Here is a 15,297-nt window from a genome sequence, read left to right as displayed (position 1 = left end):
GAGGTGCTGGGTTTGTGCGCCAAACAATGCTTTGTCCAGCTAATACCTTTTTGGGCAGTAAAGATAAAATAGAGTTATACCACGCCCACAATAAAATACATTACGTTCACCATTACTATTGTCGTACCCACCAATAACTTTTGAAACACAGCTTAAACCAGCTTGTTATCAAGCTCTGTCCTTTCCGTATATAAAATCAACACAGAACAATTGACCTTGGCAGAACAAAGACCCTTTCACTCTTCTCTGCTTCACTCTCAGGGTGCAACAAGACATTGGAAAGCCATTTCATTGCTTTGAGCCCAGAGTCATTAACTATCAACAGTATTTTTTCCCCCTCTTGTCAGTGGTCAAAGGCGGCATAATGCAAGGCCATCTAATTTGGATTTGTACAATACAGTTGTGCAGAAAAGCATATGGTTGTTGGCAATCTATGTGTCGATGCAGTGAACTGTTACTAACAAGGTTTGACCTCCTTTATATGAATGTGCCGTAAGGTTTTTCATGAGGCTTGAATATGTTTTTGTTTTATTTAGAAGTGGTTTAGAAGTTTTGTTATTTTTCTTCATTGTGATTTAAATTGATTCATACGCTGCACTCCATATGCATATGGATTAAAATAATCTGCATTTTTATTCTCATCATATATTTAGCTGGTTGTTGTTGGCAACAGATGTTTGGCTTGATGGATAACATACATTCATACTGTATTTGATGTGTCATTTAATTCGTCACCCTTCATCGCATTTTCATAAAATAGCGAAAGGAACCTTGACTAAAGATGTCAGCACTTAAACTAAGAGTTAATCCATTGCGAGGTTACATCATCCCTTACTTGCATTACAACGCTATGGAAAGCCAAGAAAATAGCTTTACAGCTATTCAAAGGCCACGGTGTATGTATAGTACAGTATATGGTCATGCTACATATCCATTCCACACAAGCTGTGTGTGTTTAAAGTATAGCACTCTATAGAAGATGCCTCTATTATTCAAAATGCAGGTAGGAGTATCTTTTGGTTAAGCCTTAAGAACACTGTTCAATGATGGCTTACTCCTTCCTGCTGGCACTGAATGGCCTATATTATCTGGTAAAGCACTCAGGTGTTCGGGTCTGATTTTCTTTCATCAAATGGTGGTAAATGGTGACTTTATAAGACAAAATAAAATAATGAAAACCAAAATAATAAATATATTATTCTGGTTTCTTTGTACACACATTTACTCGCTTGCCCTTACCTGCTCTTTACTGCTCTGTTCCTAATCATAAAATATGATGAAATCCCCTTAATGCTGGAACCACCTTTCCAAAAAGTAACTTGATGATTAAATAATGATTAATGACTTAATTGGTGGTTGGTAAATGATTTACTCGTGCTTAAAATCAGTTGCCAACCATCAATACAAGTAAAGTTTGGGTTGCCAGGTTGATAAATGTAGTTCATAAATAAAAGGTAATAAACTTTTAGTGGTGTGAAGTAAAAAACTATAAAACATTGATAAAGGGGTGGAAATATTTTTCATATACTAATAAAACATCAGCAACAATTTATAAGGCAAACATTAATGTTGATAGAGACTTTTTATTTTATTTTCCTCTACAGTTTTGAATGTTAATGAAAGGCTTATTCTGATTGATAAATCCTCAGTAAATGGTTAATTATTATTTAATTAACACATTTATTACTAATATATAAAAGGTGTCAAATTAGAAAATGGTACTTATGAACTTGATATATATATAATACTATCTCAGTTGTGTATATGTAAGGTCTCCGTGAAGACGAGCAAACTCCACCTGCACTTTATTGCGTAATAATTTCATTGACATTCCTTAGCAATTTCTTTGCAAATAGTCTGTTTGGCTGCAGTCCCATTTCTAGAAGAAGAAGAATTTCACCGTGGCCTCTCCGCCTCGCGCTGCCCCTCCTCAGAATCTGGTGGATGGTACTGAGAGCATTTGGCCAGTAATGCCATTTCATCATGCAGGCACATGCTCATGTTTCTTTTCCTCTCCTTCAGCGGCTTTTTTATCTGGCACAGATGTTCTGAGCTGGACCCAGATTTACATTTTATGGAGGACTTCAAATTTAAAGCATGACATGTGATTTTTGCTCTCTCCAAAATCCAAATGTAACGTGGAATAATTTGAAAGGGTCCAAACCTGTCTTGAAAATGCATAGTGACAGCTGTGTGGCAGGAGTTAATACACATAGTGCCAAAGAATCATAAATACCATTACTATTGTCTTTCAGTGAATCCCTGCAGTAAACAATGAGCTTTTGTAGCTTTTCTATCAGAGCATTTTCCAAATAATCTTAATAGAAATCTCCATATGTTTTGCTTCGAAGGCCAAAAGAGGGCTTCAGCTGCACCTGCATTGAATCCAACATGAATAGAAAGATGAATCACAGAGAAATGTAATTGTATAACTCATCCATACATCAGATAGGAGAGAATCTAAGATGCTATATGGTAACCACAACAAACATATGCCATATGCCTTGTACGCACATCAATTCATTTCTTGTCTGTGATGCCTTTTTATCCCGATCACTTGATTCCTGTACATTTCACATCATAAGTGACATGTGGAAAAGGTCTATGGTGTTGCAGAAAATGGATTTGGGCGTCTTTGGTGGCTAATTCTGATTCATGGAATTGAGAGAGCTGCGTTAAGGATGTTAGACATTAAAGAGTTGTCTTTTTCAAGGGATTATCTGCAAAGGAGGAAGTCAGTATTCAGACGGAGCTGACTGGCACAGCAAGATCAGCTTCCATCCAAGTAGAACACTTCTTCAGGCATGCAAAACATGCAGACATAAGTCACATAATCCCTTTCAATATTAGTGAGGATGTCAATACGCTGACATAAATGGATAGGATACAACAGTTTTTCAGGCTTACTGTTGTTTCCTTTCACAGTGTTTGCAGTGGTAGCTGGCAGGTTGCTATTATTAGCCTCTGCAGCAATATAAATGCTACTGTAGATCTACTGGCACTATGATAACAAATCATATTTAAACCGCTGGTGAAATGCTGTCCTGTCTAATAAAATATCATCAAGAGCATTCCCGGCTGCGTTTTATTCTCTGCAACACAACGTTGTGGCATTTATGGGGCCTTCAGATATTGAAGTAAATAACTGGACAGACAAAGCTAATGCTCGAGCACATCTCTGGGGCTAAACAAACAGTGGAGCTGCACATTTGGAGTTCAAATAAGACTGTAACTGTGGATCATAACAGGGCTTTTCTGGTGTTTTGTGGAAGCGATGCTTTGTCAGTGTGACTAAGCAAGGCTGTCCAAGTCCAGCTAACCATGACTGTTGGAGAGAGCTATGAAAACAATCGCTTTTCAAAGCAACTGTCTGCAGGCACAGTTTTGACGTTCACACATTCAGATGTTGCTAAATGTTGAGAATGGCATTGTCTTCGCCTGCTTTTCACACTGCCAGGCATTGGAAATCCTGCCCTTGACATATTGAAAATGGCATTCAGTGTGAAACGCCATGTATTTCGGGATGTTCTCATTTTCGATCCATATTTGCTGCAGTTTCTTCATGGAACTCATTAAAGTTTCATTGTATCTCATCTTACCCTACCTGACCTCATGTGTACATGTCTTATTGATCGGTTGAAGGTTTTGTATGTTGAATGTGATAAAAGTAGAACATGAAACATTTCAACGTATGTTTATCAGTCTTTTTTTGTAGCCTACTTGTTTATAGTTTAATCATAGACCAGTATATTTAGGTGAAAACTGATCAGTGGGTTTGGGCAATACTCAGGTGTCATGATATTCCTCCTTAATTATTGAGGTTCAAACCAAAGCTGTAAAACTGTAATTATCCAGAAATCATAAGGAGCTACTGTAGATTTAAACGACATTTCCTCCTATTTTATGAGCTAAAATTAAAATGTAATGCGCTTTTGGGAAATGCAATATAATCCACACTTTGTTGTTACAAAACTGAAAATGGTACAAAACAAATTAAATATAAAGTTATATAGCAGGAAAAACTGCTCCATGCCCTCATGCTTTGATATAAAGGGGTCTGTTATGGCTTCATTCCACTCGTTTCATTATAATTTGCCATTTGGACTTGGTTTGCTGCATTTGATATTTAGAAAAGCGCACTGTATCATCGTCCACATCATTAGATCAGTGGTAATAAGCTGTGGGACCATAAACGACACATTTGGGTTTGAAATGATTCTCTGAATACCTTTAACTTTGCCTCTACCGTATACTTAAAATACTTAAGCAAATATTTTCACTTTAGATTTTCAACCCTGACAGTGCTTTAACAGGGTCTTAAAAAGTGTTAAAAGTTGATAAATCAATTTAGCGAAAATTAAGGCTATTAAAAAGTACTAAAACGTATTAAACGGCATTTTCCAAGGTATTACATTTTTTAGCTTGTTTTCAATAAGTATATAAATTGTCCAAAGAGGTTGTATTCTGCAGTTTGCCTGAATGTAATCATTGCGTAGGTGTGCACTGCAGTGTGATTCTGTGTAGTTTATTTATGGAATCCCGTTGGATTTGACGTCATCTGAACAGGACATTGCACGCTCACTGCATGATAGTGCGCGAAGGTCCGTTTACGCCGGTTGTTAAACAACATCGTTACGGGGAAATGCAAGTTTGCGTCCAAATGGTTGGAAGATAAGGAGCACGGCCGCCCCTGGCCGACTTATATTACAATATTGTGGGATGAGCCCCCCCCCCCCAACGACAGGAGTGAAAACATTTTTTTTGGAAACAAAGTACTTTGCAAACATAATTCCTTTTTATTATTATTATCAACACAGTTACTTTTTTATACAGTGAGGTAAATGGTAAATGTGCAAGTATGTCGTTCAGTATGCGTTTACAGGTGAATACGTCTGCATTTCCTGCCAAATACTAGCCTCAAAAATATTAGAATATAATTAATGCAAATAAACTACTTCTACTAATAATCATAATCAATTCAATAATATAAATACTATATTATTGTATTATAATATAGTTGTATAGACAAGACAAAACATGCTTATTACATGCTCAAAAACTGATATTTCTTAATTCTGTATTCTAGTTCCCTCTGTCAGCAATAACAACTACACACACATTTCTATCAGTATTTCTTTGTGTTGTGGTTGACATGACATGACTGTTAGGAGTTAAGGGGAGAGGCTGAGCATCACCATGAAATGTGCAAATTGACATACAAATTAATAAAAGGGGAACAAATCCTGCATGTTTTTTAGGCTGTAAACGTTAACTGTTATGTAAGCTAACTAGACAGACAGTTTATCACTCTTCCTCCTGTACATTAGCAGATAAAAGGCATAACATACTTGAATGCATGTTAAATAAAGAATGCTGGAAATAACTGCATCTCCATTAGCCTGTATGCTATGCAGAGACCTTCTTCATGTTGTGAATTGTAGCTGATGTTTTAATATGGCAATTGGTCATTTAACTTATACAACATTCGCAAGTTGTACATTTGACTCATTCAATAACCCACCTTCGAGTGATGCTCTAGTTTCTTCATGTTTTGTTTTTTTCCCCTCTTGCTTGCGCCGGACTGAAACTGTCTTTTCACCGACATCTCTTCACCTGCACTAGTGGCCGTATCAAAGCCGTGATTGGTCAGATGTCGATTCATTGCAACGGTGTCGGGTTACAGACGTGCTCCCATTGTCACCTCTCACTCTCGCGGGGGGTGCGCGGAGAACTGCGCGGAGAACTGCGCACAGCAGCTGAGGCCCTCTGGGCAAGGCGGGGCCCCATGCAGCCTGCGTGATTGGCCTCTAGGGAGGGGCGGCCCTGATAAGGAGGAAGTACAATCAATACTGTAGTAAATGTGAGGTAAAGTGTGTCGCCAATGTAATCGGTTAAAGCTCCAAGTGGCGATGAGGTCTTAAAATGTATGGAAAGGGACTTAAAAAAGGTCGTAAAAAGGTATTACATTTGTATTACATTACTTCAGGATTCCTGCATATACCCTGTTTAAGCTATCTTCCATCAAACCTGCGTTGAATCTTTTTTCAACTCAATGGGCACCTCTAACATGATATGGTTAGTTTGATCGGAACAATTACTGCCTGTTTGTAGCAGGGTTTAAAATGTGAGATTTTTGGGCAAAAGCAGCTATTTAAAGATGCCATAGCCTCGGCTTCTTCCTTTTCATCCTTTTTGTATTGAAACCTTGTCAGTAACAAAAGACATGCTGCTGAATTTCAACGGCGCTGTAAATTCAGGCAGTGTGCTGCTCTCTCAAGTCCTGAGCATGGGCCGATTGTGTTAGATGTGTGGCTCGGAACAAGCTTTATTGGGCCAAGGAAGGCACGATGATTTCCCTAAACAGCTGTTTTTACTCGCTGCTGCCAAGGAGACATGATAAGGAAATAACTCTTGTGTGTTCTATGAAGGCTGAGGTTGTGTTTATGCAGATCATGGGGTTCAGCATTTCATTACACATGTTAGCATAAATTGAGGAAGCAGTTTCTCAGACCACCTCTAAATTTAGAAAGCAAGTGCTTGTAGAATTGTTTTCACTGTTTTTCACAGACATCCGCAAACTCACAAAAACAACTTTCATAAATATACACAACTCCCTTTTTGCATTTGTGATTAAGTACATTAAAGATGCAATCCACAATCAATTAAAGATGAATGATATAGTAATTATAATGGAATCCTAATGAGTTAAACTAATGGTTGATCTGTGTCCATTATGTCAAGCAAAACTACATGCAGGATGTATCACGGTTGTCCTTCCTGTTGATTGAATATGTGTAGTCATCAGTGGGAATGATAGCCTACATATGTTCCAGCTGTTGTCAATTATTTAAAGGATGTGCTGCATGTATTCAAAGTGAAATAACACGTTTATTCAAATCAGTGTGTTATAAATTATTTGTATGCCCTGACATGTCAGCAGGCTCAAAATGTAAACAAACATCTGTGTCGATTTTAATGCAAGGGGCTGGATGCATTTAGGGAGTTTAACAATCCACAATACATTAGATTTTAACAGAACCTACTGTTATTGCAGTATAGAGTTTCTATATATATCTCTAATCTCTATTTTTATTTTACATTACTTACTATAATAATTACCTAACAGCCCAGGTTTCATTGTTTTAGTAATAACCACATGCATTCATCCTGGGAAAGAAGGCTGCATCTTAGTGTCTCACAAATGAATTGAAACAGGGACATGATGTACCCTTGGAAGAAATTGCAGAGCTGTATAATCGTATTTAGGGTGCTGTTTATTTGTGCTTTGGGCCTTGGCACCTCCTGCACAGAAACAGTTTACTAAAAGGAAGAGCCAGACTTGATTCTCCTCGCGGCCCGTCATTAGCAAACAGTCTGCTGCTTTTAAAAGGGATAAACGCAGCTGACATGATCTGCCATACGAACCCTCTTGCTGATGATACGTTATATTTCCTTTGTCCCTTTTTATGAAACAGAGTGCGAACATGAGCAAAAAACATAAACTGGGGGTGGGTTTATGCCATTTTTAATCTGTGCCTGGTGCAGGAGAGGCTGCACATCAGCATTTGAGGTTTTGCTTGGGAGACCAAAAATGCAAAAACAATTTGATGGACTTTTGTTTGCAATTTTGCTCTAATTTGCACAAAGACCTCATAGTATGTAATTTGCTGAGCTATGAGCACAGCAAGTATCAATTTGACCAATACAAATACTTTTTTTGACTGTCAATGGGATCCATAAGAAAAAGAGAAAAATACTCTCATGTTCAGTTTACACTCTAGGGGCACATGAACACTATAATTTGTGCTTGTTGTTTTTTCAGAATATTCACAAAATAAACATTCTTGCCATTTACTGTTCAAAGTCTGTGATGTACCCTGCATGTTAAAACTCAAAGAAATGTGTATATATTTGGTGAGAAATGTATTCAGCAGTAGCCTATACTGATGTATTTACCTCCCAAATCCTGACAAGGGAGGTCAGAGCTGTAGAAATACAAATGTGACTTATTGCTCTGTAAAGCCTGGAAGTTGTTGTGTTTAAGCAAACCCGTCGTTCTTTCACACTCTCACACACCTACAGATTATTTATGTGCTTCAGCTAAATGTGTTGAGCATGGCTAAGTGTATAAATAGCAGTACGGACATCATCAGAGGCTTCAGCTCATAAGGGAAGGGGGGGTTGATGGTAGGGGACTGGGTTAGGGAGGGGAAAGAGCATCAGATCATGAGCAACAGAGACGATCCTCCCTGAGTCATCAAGAGGGAAACTCTGATCCCTAGCATGCTCTTAGTCTGCATGGTGAAGGCTCATGCACAGCGTAACTCTGCTGACCTCTGGGTGCACTGCTTCGCAACTTGTGCTTATTGCATAATTATTCATATGAGATGACTAATAGCATTATTCAATGTTATCGTTGCTTCACTAGCTGATATATGTGAGACATGATAATAAAGACTTGCAAATGTAACTTTTTCCCGCTTAAAAATAGCTGCATAACCAGAGTAATTATTAGAGCGTATAATATGTGATTTGATTCTCTCAGGCAATGTGTATTATTGCTCAGTGTCACCTCAGTCACTGTCTCTCCCACAATGAGATTTCTTTACAATAAAGGAGTCACAATATCCAATCCAATCCAATCCACTTTATTTATATAGCACAGTTTAAAAACAGAGGGTTTGCCAAAGTGCTTCACAATGAACATAACATTATAATAAAATATAATATTACACGAATAGATAAAAAGCACACATAAGAAAAGATAAAAAAGCACACATAAGAATAAATACAAGGCACATAAAGGCTATGGACAGACAATATCCTAGTAAATATTATAGTAAACATCAGCGTATTCTCTTTCGCCCTAGCTTTACACCACCATTAGCTCTGTGTGCTCATGTGTTCCCGCTCTGTGCAGCCCACAGCTCAGGCCTCCACTTTGCCTCGGGTTGTTGCTTTTTTGTCTGGAGCCCTCTCATCTCTGGAGGTCACATTGTCCGCCCTAGAGGTGCTGCTAATGGTCAGAGAGCCAACCGTGTGGGCAGTCTAAGAGAACCATATGCTGTCTGTTAAATCACACTCAGCGGAGGTGGCCGGCTGTTAGGAAGCTAATGAAAATGACAACATGCTTAAAAAGCCATCAGTTAAGCATGCAGTGCATCAGAGCAGGTAGTTCTTGAAGTATTTCCCTTGTTTCTTCATTTCACATATTGTCTTTGTGTTCCACACTGCTCGCCTGCAGAGAGCGGGGATTTAACAGGCGGAATAACTAGGATTTACTTTATAAGGTAGTCTCTCGCCACTATTCATCCAACTGGTTAGGTTCACCCTGGCCTGACATCAAAATGTGTTTTTATATTTGCTTTTTATTGGAGGCTTTTATAATAGCAATGTAGGTCCTGGCCACACTTTTTTTTATTTTAGGCAAGTGAGGCAGAGGAATAGAAAAGTGATGTGTGAGTGCGTGGTGTTTTCACACATGGTTCAGGCACTGCAATGAAAAGCCCCTGCAGAAGGTTCTTTCTCACTCTTCATTAATAATTCCAGAGAGTGTTTCAACTGAGAGGTGATAATGTTTCTATGGACACCGCTGGCCTCTATTACCACACCAAAGACTAACAGGTACCGCTAAATAGAGGGGAATAGCATGTTTCAGTATGAAACTGTTTCTGTTGAATGCCTGAGAAAGCACTGCAAACTAAACATCCATTTTGTCAGTATGTGGAGACATTATCCAGGCTCACAGTTATCCAAAGGCCGGCCTCACCCTGTGTGCTGAAGCTCGAGGTCCTGAAACCCTGAACAAATAGCTGTTTGTCCTTGAGGATCGCAACAAATGAGAAGGCTGGGTTGCTACACTGGGTTTAGAAAAAAAGGGGAAAGCAACCACTACCCTAACAGCTGCAGGTTTAGTATCTCAATCATCAGTCTTTTATATATACCAATTATATATTAAAGTGCATTTGTGAATCCAAAGCTACGATATTGTCTTACAGTTACAATAATTAGTTAGTTCATTGATTATTAAGTCAAAAACGAATTAGCAACTTCTTGTATCTATTATCTTTATTCTTCTGTTAATAATTTGAGTAATTTGTACAAGCAAAAAATAGGAAATATTTACTGCTCTGTGCTTCTTAAATGTGAGGATTTCCATACACTTTGCATTCATGAGGCTCTTTCTGGAAGAGAAATTGGACACTAACAAAACTATGAAATTATTAGTCAAGAAAATAAAAGATAATTATATAATAATTAAAACCTACATTTGTAATGTTTGCTTTACTGCAAATTGATTCTCCTCTGTGTTCACAATATTTTAGCACAGCACACATACGGATACAGCTAGAGGAATTGTTTTGTCCAATGGAGACCATGTTATTGTTGAAGGATGTTTTGGATCAAAACTGATTTAGATTTTGAGAATTCAACCTTGCCTTCTCTGCTGCAAACCACATATCCCAAAACCGATTGCTGTTATTTAGAAATCAACAATAACTCAAATGTAGAGAAGAAAATCCTCTCCAACCTTATCACTGTCTCACTCTATTGAAGTCTGCGTGCAGCGCCTGTGTTTGATGTGTCTGCGTGGGAGTGTGATGAATAGATGGAAGGGCAGTTTGCATGCACTCACAATATGTAAGATTACAGCCAATGTGGCAGGAATAGCTCCAGTGATATTTGCAGTGTGTGAGTGTGTGTACAGTGTTTTAATCAATTGCTTGGTGTTTGATGCTTCAGGGAACATAAGATGGATGCCTCAGTGAAGTGCGACATGCGTGAAATTGTACTTCTTACACGACTGTCTTAGGTCAGTCGTAAAGATGGCAGTTGGCCATTACGTGATTGCATTGTGAAAGCAAATGATTTAAGTTGTATTAAAAACTGACAAAATACCAAGACTAAATTATATATCACAAATTCTTAATTAATAACACTTGAAACATGTTAGATTAAGCTTAAATGTTGTTAAATGAAATATCACATAGCCTACATGTAAAGGGCACTCTTGTGTGTACGAATTGAGTAGCACAATGAAGAGTCTTGTGTCTTTTGGATGTAATGGATGACTTACTGAACAACCTTTAAAGGTTGTTCTCAATGTCAGGGTCTTTGTGGAGGGCCCACTTTGTTTACACACGGTAGAAGTGAAAGTTAGGGGTTGGTAAATATGTCTTACTTGGACAAACAGCCTGTGTTGTTCGGCTGTGGCTGATGAAAAAAGGAGTGTTGAGATCCTAATCAAGATTGTTGCTTTGACAATTAAATCTGACAGGAAAATTGGAGCTATTCCTCTGTTGTCATTATTCCTGGAGAAAAATAGGTGGAAAATGGGTCCCTTTTTCTTCATCTACAAAAGCTTAAATTAACTGTGATAGCATTTGGTTGTGCACTTGGGAGAGGGAGAGCAAATTGTGGCTCCCTTGAATTGTTTTCGCTATATACAGTACTGCAGCAGTTCAAATTAGTTCCAATAAGTTTATTTGTGTACTCTGCAAACTATTTACAGCTAACTGGTTTGCTTTGGTCTATCCTGCAGAGTTCAGTGTTGTGCATGTGAGCTGACTCCACTAAATTGTAGGTGTAAATGAAACCCCTGCGCCAGAAACACTCAAAAGTCATTAGTTAAGTGAAGACGGTCGGTCACTCGACTAGGACACACTAGGATGAGTGATACTACTTTCCATATCATGAAAAACTCACTTTTCGGTGTTTGTCCTCATGCATTTGAGTATTTTGAGGTTCTACCAACCCACAACTATTTTCTGTTTAGGTCAGAAAACATGGGATGCTGCAAGCCATTCAGATTCACCCTTTCTATGTCATATGCCGGCTCAATAGAATATACCACCATCTATCTATATGTATCAACGCCAAACGCTTGAGAACTAGCTTTAAAATTCAAGGCAGCATAAATGTTTTATGTGAGGGGGGCTTAAAGAGACAGACAGGGGTGATACAGGTATATTTAGACAGACAGTACAATAACAAGTTATTTTTGGAAAGCATTTTCAAATGCTTAAGTATGAAATATAGATATATGTTAAAAATAATATATCCCACTTGAAGGCTTTTGAAGTTAGTGTTATTTTTTACAACACTCCATAACTAAATACACAAGAGAAAAGGAACAGATTAAACTATGTGTTGATCTACTTGAACATCTGCTGCAATCAAAAGCATGCCTTGCTTTAATAAGTTGTATTATTGTTGGTGCTGCAAAGGCGTCAAGATCATGTTAGCAACTTCAGACATTTCTTGTAACTAAGTTTATCTTCTGTACTGTAGCTATTTTGTTGAGGTGCCTTTAAGCGAAATGCTGGTAGGAACAGAGTGGATATGCGCTGCATTATGGGAGCAATAAAGAGTTTTTCATCTTGGTTTAGACTACGGGGCCTCTGTGTAATTGTTTTGTGTTACCTTCAAGTATAAGTGCAACACAAGCACTATGCTAGTTCTTTGTGCCTTAAATGGAGCCTTGCAGAAAGAATGTCATAACGAAAGAGAGGCTAATAAGTCATCTATCTACTATCCATCTATCATGGAAAAGTAGGGACACATCATACAGTAAGACCATGGAGTTCTTTTGGACTATATCTTTAAATAAACTAGTTCCTGCCATGATCCGGATACCTTGTTAGCATATAAGCTGTTATCCCACTTCAAGTCACCCACTTGTTAAAACCTGTTAAACATGTTGACCTTTGAGTTTGAAAGTAATAAATGCTAATATGTATCGGCAGTGCTAGACTTTGGTACGCAGGTTTGACATTGGAGCTGCAGAATAAGTGCAGCTGTCACTAATGAACCACAAATGTGACACTAATTAGATGGAAATGGGCTGTAGCGGCTTGTGTGTACCGCCCATGTAAGCTTTAACTCGTTGGTCAATGTGGTGGAGCTTGTTGAAGTATCGAACTGCAAATAGCTGGATATTTTTATTTTTCTTGCTCATAGTTGCAAAGATTTTTGTGTTGAAATAACAGACTTTATAATTGAAGGTTATGCATGACCCGTTCTTGCTGTAAAGCACAAAGAGTGAAGACCCTGCAGATACATGTGCTCTATACAGCTGTCATTATTCATTGAATTAATTAATTGAATTTGTGGTGAAAGAAAAATACACATTTGAAAGGAATAAGTTTCCACCAGGTAATGGAAGTGCTCCAGTCTACAATCTAGGGTAATTAATATACAGGCTGAAGACAAATATTAGTCATGCTTATAAAGCAGGAAATCATTTTTAATATAGGTGGCTGGTAAAATGATATTTCTGCTTACATTTCCCCTCTTTTAAATTCCCTCTAGCAGAAGCTCTCGGCAGAAAATGATTGTTCCACTGCGTCAGAAATATCAAATAATTTGTATTGAGTCTGGGAAGAAATCAAAGATTGCACTGTAAATTGAACCTTTTTATGATTCTGACACTTACAACTGGTGCCGTATTGCCCCTAATGTTATTTGTACTTGTGCATTAAGATGTGACCGTTTATTTCTTTCCGCAGACTGCTTTGAAGTGAACCCTTTGAGGAGCATCCAAGGCGACACAGTATTCTGGTGAGTTCCCAAATTGAAATTATAACGCTCTTCACATTTACATAATATACAACCACACATAACCCATCGAGCCTGCAAACACCAGCAGCAAGTGATGGAGCAAAGGGAGAGAAAGGGAGAGTCTATTGATCCCTTTTTATTGCAGGGTCAGTATGTTTGACCCACCATGCATGCATATTCTCACTACATTAAACCAACACATCCTCACTCCCAGGTCGGCCTATGTTGACGTTATGTCAAGTCCCCTGTCGGCTTTTTCCAACGCAAGGGGGGGGCCTTAGCGTCCATTTTCAACGCAAGGGGTGGGCCCTTAGCGTCCATTTTCAGCTTTCCGGGATGTCCATATGCTTCTATGGACGCTCATGGAAGCACGGCATTCGTTTGTGTCGGCTGCCCTTAAAGGCAATGTGAGCGTCCATTCTCATTGGATAACGGAGAATTGTACACCCGGAAGTAAGTATTCCCCTTACTGTCGATTGATTTTACAGTGATATCTGCACTACTCATCGACTAAAAAACACCAGATTATCCTTGTTAATTACACAACATTGATTGGTTTAAATTGTGTGCAATGCTTTTGTATTTTTCCCCTTCGATTCGGAGAAACAAATATGTTTTCGGAGTAAAGGATGGCAGAAGACACTACACTACCCAGAATCCCCAGCTATCGTTTGGACTACACCATGTGCTCTGTTTGACGTCACGTGATCTTCAAATTTCTCCCTGCAGAAAAAAAAAAACATGGCCGAACTTCGTTTTATTCTCGATGGAAAATGCCTATTTTAAAGTTAGTTTGGCCATTAAAATGCGTTTTGATGTCATTTGATGCGAGAAATATGAGTTGTTATTTCAGATTATGTGTGCAGTGGATGTACATGATCTTTAGTTTGCTAGTTATTACGAAGATTACTTCAGGAAATTGCGTCCATAACGTTTTCATTGTTACCAAGGTGGTTGCTAGGGACGCTGCTATCGATATTATTTCTGTTATGTTGTGTAACTGTTTAATGGTGTTATCTTTATTGCTACCCCCTTCCCCGTCAATGTATAGTGTTGGTACACAGCGCAAACATATTAGTTTAACAAAATCCGCATCTAAAGATAGCCTACGTTATTTCCCCCTGTGCAATTCCAGTCTCACATCTCACAGCACATCGTCATTAACAAATAACGGAAACAGAAAAACAAAAAAAATACAATAATACTTTATTCCGAGTGTGCTTGCTTTTCTCTTTGGAAGTCATCACATAACGGCATGGTAATACACGGTTCGGCTGCATTAAATATTACATATCTGCCGTAGTTCTGTATTTATATAGCCCTGATGAGAAGACTTCTAGACAAACATGAGGAACTGAAAACGTGACGTGGATCATAAATATATCAGCCATTAAACAACATCTTACATTTATTTTCACACAATACGTCTCCTTGCAGTATCAACACTAATTCGGCTGACTTTTATATTTGATCCAATTGGTAGATAGGCTGTATTTACACCATAAAGGTGCACAGCTGATATAAAGGGACACCTAGTGGTTAAAGCATGTTATTGAATTTCATTATTTTTATTATTAGATATTAATAGGATCCCTATAAAGTATATTAATTACTCGTTATTCTCTACTAATAGTTAATTAAAGACTGTATATAATGACTATTTTGCACATCCCTTTCAAGATTTCAAGATTTTCTAAGGTTTATTGACATATCATATAGGCCTACACAACTATGGTG

General features: G+C 38.1%; 1 protein-coding gene across 2 annotated transcripts in view; it reads left to right on the top strand.

Annotated features, from left to right (window-relative positions):
* Positions 1-15,297, top strand: part of lrfn1 (leucine rich repeat and fibronectin type III domain containing 1) — a 167,368-nt gene that overhangs the window by 80,609 nt on the left and 71,462 nt on the right. For both annotated transcript variants that reach the window (XM_034197929.1, XM_034197928.1), the window contains one exon: positions 13,509-13,560. The gene's annotated coding sequence lies outside the window, so the exon portion shown is untranslated. The remainder of the gene's footprint in view (positions 1-13,508; positions 13,561-15,297) is intronic.

The sequence above is a fragment of the Gymnodraco acuticeps genome, unplaced genomic scaffold, assembly GCF_902827175.1.
Source record: "Gymnodraco acuticeps unplaced genomic scaffold, fGymAcu1.1, whole genome shotgun sequence".
Lineage (NCBI taxonomy): Eukaryota > Metazoa > Chordata > Actinopteri > Perciformes > Bathydraconidae > Gymnodraco > Gymnodraco acuticeps.
The sequence above is the reverse complement of the archived record's forward strand: the minus strand, read 5'-3'. Positions and strand labels throughout refer to the sequence as shown.